Raw genomic sequence first — 8,281 nt, 5'->3', positions numbered from 1 at the left:
AAAGGATTTTGTTTTGTATATTATAAAATGACAACCTCAAACTTCATCTATTTAATATACCACAAAAGTTCACTACATACATACATTTGTGCATGAACATTGTGTCACCCATTACAAAGTCTTTATCATCATTTATCTCTGAATTATTTTGACTTCGATTGAATATGGCTTTATAAAGAGTTTGCTGTTTGTCTTCTGGCCTCTTCAAGACTTTGTATGCATTTCAAGGAGCAATGTATGAAAGTTAAAATATGGATGAAATAAAGTTACCAGATCAAAACTATGTAAAATTTTAAAAGAATTGTTTAAACAAATTGTTAACAAAATATAATACCATAAATCAATGCTTTTTACATGTCCAGTCCAAGTACATACTAAAATTTACTTATTTTAAGCAAGATATTTGTCCAACTTTTAATTTAGTTTGTGTTAATTAGATAAATTTTCACATGTCTGATTTATCTTTTATTTTATAAATTGTCCTACAGCTACATTATGTATACTCAATTGGAAATTGCAATAAAAACAAACCTTATTTGGTTTCCTACCTGTCAATTCAGAGGTGACAAAAATCACAATATCAACAAAAGATTATAATTCAGGGTTAAAGAAAAGTATAATACTACTTAAGTATAATAGGTTTTAATCATATATATATGTACATCTTTAAATTGTGAATATATGTACAATATCCTTTTCTAGAGACATAAAATTGTATGACATGTCTCTGCTTAGGCTAATGATGACTTTTAAATAATGCAGCAGTTTATTTCTTACTGAAAAAAGTAAAATCACAAAAATACTGAACTCAGAGGAAAATCAATTTGGAAAGTTCATAATCACATGGCAAAATCAAAAAACAAAACGCATCAAAAACGAATGGACAAGAACTGTCATATTCCTGACTTGATACAGGCATTTTCAAATGTAGAAAATGGTGGATTAAACCTGGTTCTATAGCGCTAACCCTCTCACTTTGATAACAGTTTCATCAAATTCCGCTACATTTACATGATGCGTTAAATAAACAGTTACAATTAATAAAATAGTCAAAATATGGGTACATCAGTCATCATCGTATAACAATTTTAAAAGGAACAATTTAACAGGACACAAAAACATCTACTATCAACGAACACATGGATTGATTTGAGTGTCTGACGTCAGAAAAATTAAATACGTCACATAAATTTGAAGTATACAAATCAATTAAAACATGCTTTAAAATGTAAACCAAACTATCTTAACTTGTTGAAAAAAGGGGTTCATGTATTGACCACAGTTCAAGATTTGTTTCATTGTAATCAGAATGTAATCATAAAGTAATCAGGATTACAGGGCATTGTGAAAAGTAGTTGATTAAATTAAATTACATGTAATCAGATTTTTGGCTGATTAATGATTACAATGATTACTTTGAAAATTGTAATCAATTACAGCTGATTAACGATAACAATTACCCCAAGTCTGCTAGAACATGAGTCGGTCTCAAATGCTCCTAAAGGTTCAGAATATACTGCTCTATCTGTGGCATCCGTCGTGTTGATGGTGAAAGAACAAATCAAGTGATAAGTCTATGTCGGTATACATTCCAATGAAAAGGAACGGGAGTATGGTTTCTACAATTAGAACATATCCTTCAACATCTGTGAAACGAATATTTCATAACAGTCAATCAACTAGTGTTGGCGTCCATAATATTCTCAACAGTAAGCATTTTAATCTATTGTAATAAAAAATCAGGATATCAAGTACAATGTGTAGATTTAGCTAACAAAGTCCTTATATTTTATAAAGTAACGTTCAATTATAGTATCGCTAACTGTGGTTAATTTTCCAATCAATCTATCATGAAGGGGGAAAAAAAATATTCGACTTTCATTGATAGTCTTCTTTGTAAATGACGAACGGTTCTTTATATTGGTATGTTATCGTTTTAAACATTTCAAATTCATGAAATTATATTCGTACATCAATATTTTTGATACACTAATAGCAAAAAATAAAATATATTAAATTGATACACTTTGTAATTATTCAAAATTTTATCAGAAACCTATACTTAATTATAAAATAACGAACCTGTTAAAGGGAGACAATACTCGCATTACTGTTTTTCGAATAGGCACATAATACAAAGGAATGTCACATAAATATAATTAATCAACTGTGCAATCGTGATTCACCTTCAACATGTTCAATTATAAATATAACCGAAAGTTGTTAATCTATAGGATAGTTAGGATTAATGAAAGCCAACCCCATGTAAACATATTTCTTTGATATATTTTTAAATTTCCTCAGAAAAATGCTCGAGCCACTTGACTTTCATAGCTCATATTTAACTTTTTTTTGCAATATTTTGATAGAGTAATTAAACATTTTTTGCTTCTCAAAGTGTTGGACGCAGTAAAAATCATTTGCTTGCATCATCTTACTCAAATACAGATTAAATTAAGTCTTGAACATTTCGACATTTGTTTGTTTATTTTTAAAAATACCGGTTTGTTAACAAATCACAAGTACATGTTAAGATCCGACTAAATATCCATATCCCGATATCGTTAGGTAATAATGCTACATCAGTGATCTATAATGCCCAAACTTCAGGCGCCGTTCGATCCATGGCCTAACCTACCATCGTCAGTTGCTTGCGACAGTCGTGCGACATTTGCTAGTACCCACGACAATGTGTTCGTCGCACGTTATTCGCATGACTGTGGTAAGACACACCCAGACAGCCACACGACAGTGACATGACAAAAAATCGTAGAGCAAAACAGGTGCATTGGAAATAAACGCATTTATTCTAAAACCCGTTATTGGCATGCCACATGCTACGTTCTTCTCATATATGTATAATGGTATGATACTCAACTCAACTTAACGGGAGGGAGTGACCTTGATTTTCATATGATAAAGACATAAATATTATTAAGTTTAATTGAGGTCTGGAGCTGGCATGTCAGTTACTGCTAGCAGTCCTTAGTTCATGTATGCATCATTGTCATTTTGCTTAGTTTCTTTTGTTACCTTTTCTGACATCGGACCTGGACTACTTTTGAACTGAGTTTGACTGTGCGTATTGTTATGTGTTTCCTTATCCTACACTGGATAGATCTAAAGGAGGATGGGCTTTTTAGTCTTGTATGTTTTTCTAGTTGTTCATTAATATGTTTTGAGTTAAGTTTGACGTTCATTTTAACTGAATTAATACAAATTTTTACGAAGGGACCAGCTGATGACTATCTCCGGTGGTGGGATTGTCTCGCTAAGACCCATTGGTGACATTCGGCTGTTGTCTGCTCTCATTGACATATTCCCGATTTCCATTCTAAATGTTAGGCTGAAGTCAGGCAATACAGTTTTTTTGGGCTTGACATGGGATTTGATCAATGCAACACAGTAATCCGCTGTTCAAATGTCATCAATCGAATTAGAGAAACCAAATTCGGGTTTGCAGATCCATGAATAACAATAACAATTACATTAAAAACGTGTTCTAAAATACAGACGAAAGTTTCTTTCAAAAGTGATATTCACTCTCAAAAGTCAAAAATAGCACAACACTGACCTATAGCCAGCAACAAACAAAACAAAACACAAAAAAAAACAGAAAAGGACGATAGGACAAACAATTTAACAAAACACAACATTCCAAACTGAAGACTCAATAACACGAACCTCGCTAAAAAATCGAACAATAGGATATTATGGTAAGTACTGGTGAATAGTAAGTAGATTCTGACTTACAGGTGTACTTAATGTCTGTTGATACTGAAACAACGTCTGTCAAATGTAGTATTACAAACTTATGATGTTTCGCTGGTGACAATATGTGGCTAATTTATTTTCTTGAATCTGTTGAAGTTGATTTTATTTAAATATACACTGCAGTAGTAGAAATATGATAAATATTTACATATATTTTCCGACTGAAATTATCTATTTTAACTGACGCAGTTTGGTTCTTTAATCGTCATAAGAATGTAAAGAATAGTTCATCAAACTTCCATTTATTCAATTTATATATAAGTTAACACATCATATACCAACAACTGTCGTTCATTAAACCTCTATTCATTCAATTTATATTAGTTCAAACATCACATTACAATAGCTGTTGTTCATTTTACGGATATATATGACGTACTTACTAAATAAGTAACTTAATTAAATACTAGTACAGGAAATCAAGATCTGGTGAATTTTGTTACAAAGAAGCAAACGGAAAACCGTGGCAATAAGCATGATGTTAATACTGTATTACAGACACCAATATAGCATCTCAAGGTTAACAAATAAGGAATTCCCCTACCTTCTTTTATTTGAATCTGCATACCAAAACTTTATTTTCAAACTATAACAATCCACAATCTTTGACAATACGATAGTGCTTTCAAATTTGCTCATTGTTGAAATCCCTACAGAAACCTAAAATTATAGGACATGAAGTTATTTGTGAAGTTTTGTCCCATTGTCAATTACACCACATATTCTTTTATTATTTCGATCAAATTGAGAATGAAAATGAGAAATGTGTCAAAGAGACAACAAAACGACCAAAGAGCAGACAACAACCGAAGGTCATCCATGGGTCTTTCATGCAGTGCGAAACTCCCGCACCCGGAGGCATGCCTCAGCTCTAAAGAAATATATACTTGTTCAGTAATAATGTACGTCATAGTTAACCATGAAATATACACAAGAAACTATAATTAAAAATCCTACTAGACTAATAAAGGTCAGACGCTCCTAACTTGGGACAATCGCAAAATTGAGGCAGCGTTAAACATGCTCTCTACCTCTATCAAGTATAGAAAAAATCACAACTAAACGTACCGTAAAACTCAGTTTAAAAGAAGTCCGAATACGATATTAGAATAGATAAAAAACGAAACTAAACAAAACAAAATACAATTATAAAAATAATAAAACAGGACTACTAGCGATTACTGAAATTCCAGCTCCAGACCCCAATTATAATGATTTAAAAATTGTGTCGTCATTCTATAAATATCAAGTACAATCCCTCCTGCGAAGAGTTTAGTGTTGAATCAACATAAAATATATGAGAAGAATATAACCCGTATCATGCTAACAATTGGATTTATGATAAATGTGTTCATTTACGATGCAAAGACCATAAAGGTGAATCAATAGTAAAGCCAAAATATGCATTTTTTTATTGACATTACAACAGTATCGTACCTATAGCCCATCTTAATTAGTCTGTTTAAAGGTTCTGTCAGCTTTTGAAGTGAATGCCGACATTTTGTGCTTTGTAAAGAATGTTACAATAAAAAGATTTGATGTGAAGTACCTGAACGTATAAGATGTCTGCATATTGAATCATATTTCGGAATAATGTCCTTGTACCGATGATATCATTTAATAAATGTTTTGACTAGTTTGTGATATCAAAAAACCCTGGTGTTATAATTTTTCAATAATACTCAAATTTATCTCGCAAAAAATCGCATGCATAAACAAATAAGTCCTCACAATATGAAATTAACACACTTTGTTAGAAAATAAAGGCGAAAGATATCAGAGGGACATCAAAAGTCATAGATTAAAAACAAACCGATAACGCTTTGGCTGCAAACTTTAAGGGAAAACCAAAAAAGACAAACAATAGTTCACAAAACACTACATAGAAGATCAAGACTGATCAAAACGAATTCCACAAAAAAAACTGGAGGTGATCTCAGGTGCTAGGGAAGGGTAGAAGAGATCTTGTTCCACACGTGACACCCATCGTGTTTCGCATGATTTTAGAAAACCGTTAAGTAGTCGAATTCGGTAGGTCACATTCGTGAAAACGAAACGGGATTTGAAGTTACGACATTAGGAATATATCCGATATCATAGAAAAATATCTTGAATTAGAGTTATGGTAACTAACAGTAAAAAGATGAGTTTTAAATGAAAGTTGAGGTTGCGTTATATCGTTGCCGGTTCTTCTTTTGTGACATATTATTGCTATTGAGATATTTAAGATTTAATCATTACTAATCGATAATTACTTGTATTTAAAACACTGTCATATACTGCTCCATATGTGCCAAGTTACGTGTTGCTCATGCGAGTACAAACCCGGTAGTAAGTCTAAATCGATAGGTCGTATATAAGAAGCTTTGGCAAATGGGTAAAACAAGATGCAGAAAATGTTGTAAATATCGAATACGTTTGCCTACCATTTTTTCATTATTTAATTCTGAAAATAAAATTCAGAATCAAATCATAATGACAGAATGTTGTTTTTTTCTGTCATTTCGAATAAATCTAGGTCACACTCTTCTAGGCGCTTTTCATTATGAATTTTCCTCAGAGTTCAGTATTTGTGTAATTTCTCTTTTTAAATAACGCACTACGCGGATGATTCGGTGTGCACCACATTTTTGTTTTATTTATTCATTGACAGAGAAAAAAAGAAAAAATAAGATAATATGGTAATATACGGCTTGAAAACAGTTTTGTTTTAGATTGATCTTTGCATATTTGTAAAAAATGTATAATAAATTATTCTTTCAAACAGTCATATTAATGTGAGATATTATTCTACGACAGTTACTTTTTTATATCTTATAAAGTCAATTATCTACCAAATAAACAATTTAAATCTGTGGGACATAATTATTCTGTGACAATACATTAAAACAACCTTTTGATTATCTATGTACAAAATATAGACAAAGGAAATCAAAATATAAAAGAATTTGTTTTCATATTGCCATTTCATTTGATACGTATCTTTTTGTAATGGTTAATCTTATTTGTGCGCTCTACAAGTTTATTAATCATAATAAATGGCCATTTTTGTTTGTGTCTTTGAGAAACGTTCTCATTAATTTGTAATTATCACTGACGAATCATGTCCGATCATATGATTATAACCAACACAAACACAGAAAACTGATCAATTTCTGAAATGCGTTCAAGAATGAGAAAGCACTACATAAATAATACAGAAAACATTACTACTTCCGTATCATCATATGGTTTAAAAAATTACCATTAACAATTGGTGCACTATGATATTGTTATAACCTGTCTAACGAACCCCACTAAAAAATCGAACAATAGGATATTATGGTAAGTACTGGTGAATAGTAAGTAGGTTCTGACTAAAAGGTGTACTTAATTGCTGTTGATATTGATACAACGTTTATCAAATGTAGTATCACAAACTTCTGATGTTTAGCTGGTGACAATATGGGGCTATGTGTTTTTTCTTAAATCTGTTGAAGTTCATTTTATTTTAATATAATATATACTGCAGTAGTAGAAATATAATAAATATTTACATACAGTTTTTGACTGAAATTATTGCCATCTATTTTAACTGACGCAGTTTGGTTCTTTAATCGTACAACAAGTTTATCGCATGTATTGTTTGCATAGCACAACATTGTCATCAGAATGTAAATAATAGTTCATCAAACGTCCATTTATTCAATTCATATATAAGTTAAAACATATAATAACAACAACTGTCGTTCATCAAACCTTTATTCATTCAATTCTTATAAGTTCAAACATCACATGACAATATATGTTGTTCATTTTACGGATATATATGACGTGCTTACAAAATAAGTAACTTAATTAAATACTAGTACAGGAAATCACTATCTGGTGAAAATTGTAACAAAGAAGCAAACGGAAAACCGTGGCAACAAGCATGATGTTAATACTGTATTACAGACACCAATCAAGCAAGGAATAAAGGAAATAAAAATATAAAAGAATTTTTTTTATAACGCCATTTCATTTGATACGTATCTTATTATAATGGTTAATCTTATTTGTGCGCAATAAAAGTTTATTAATCATAATAAATGGCCATTTTTTTGTTTGTGTCTTTGAAAAACGTTCTTATAAATCTGTAATTATCACTGACGAGGCATGTTCGATAATATGATTATAACCTACACAAACACAGACAACTGATCAATTTCTGAAATGCATTCAAGCATGATGAAGCAGTACATAAATGATACAGAAAACATTACCACTTTCGTATCATCATATGGTTTAAAAAATTACCATTAACAATTGGGGCACTATAATATTGTTACAACCTGTCAACACATTAATTTCTAAATCGCATTTTAAGGATGATGACGCCAAACATAAATGATACATTAAACATAACTACTTCAGTATCACCATACGATTTTAAATCATTACCATTAACAATTGGTATACCAATGATCATTATAACACTTTGCAGCATCATTGTTTCCTCCATCGTCATTATTTACCTCATTAGATC

The sequence above is a fragment of the Mytilus trossulus genome, chromosome 11, assembly GCF_036588685.1.
Source record: "Mytilus trossulus isolate FHL-02 chromosome 11, PNRI_Mtr1.1.1.hap1, whole genome shotgun sequence".
NCBI lineage: Eukaryota > Metazoa > Mollusca > Bivalvia > Mytilida > Mytilidae > Mytilus > Mytilus trossulus.
This window is presented reverse-complemented; position numbering follows the sequence as displayed.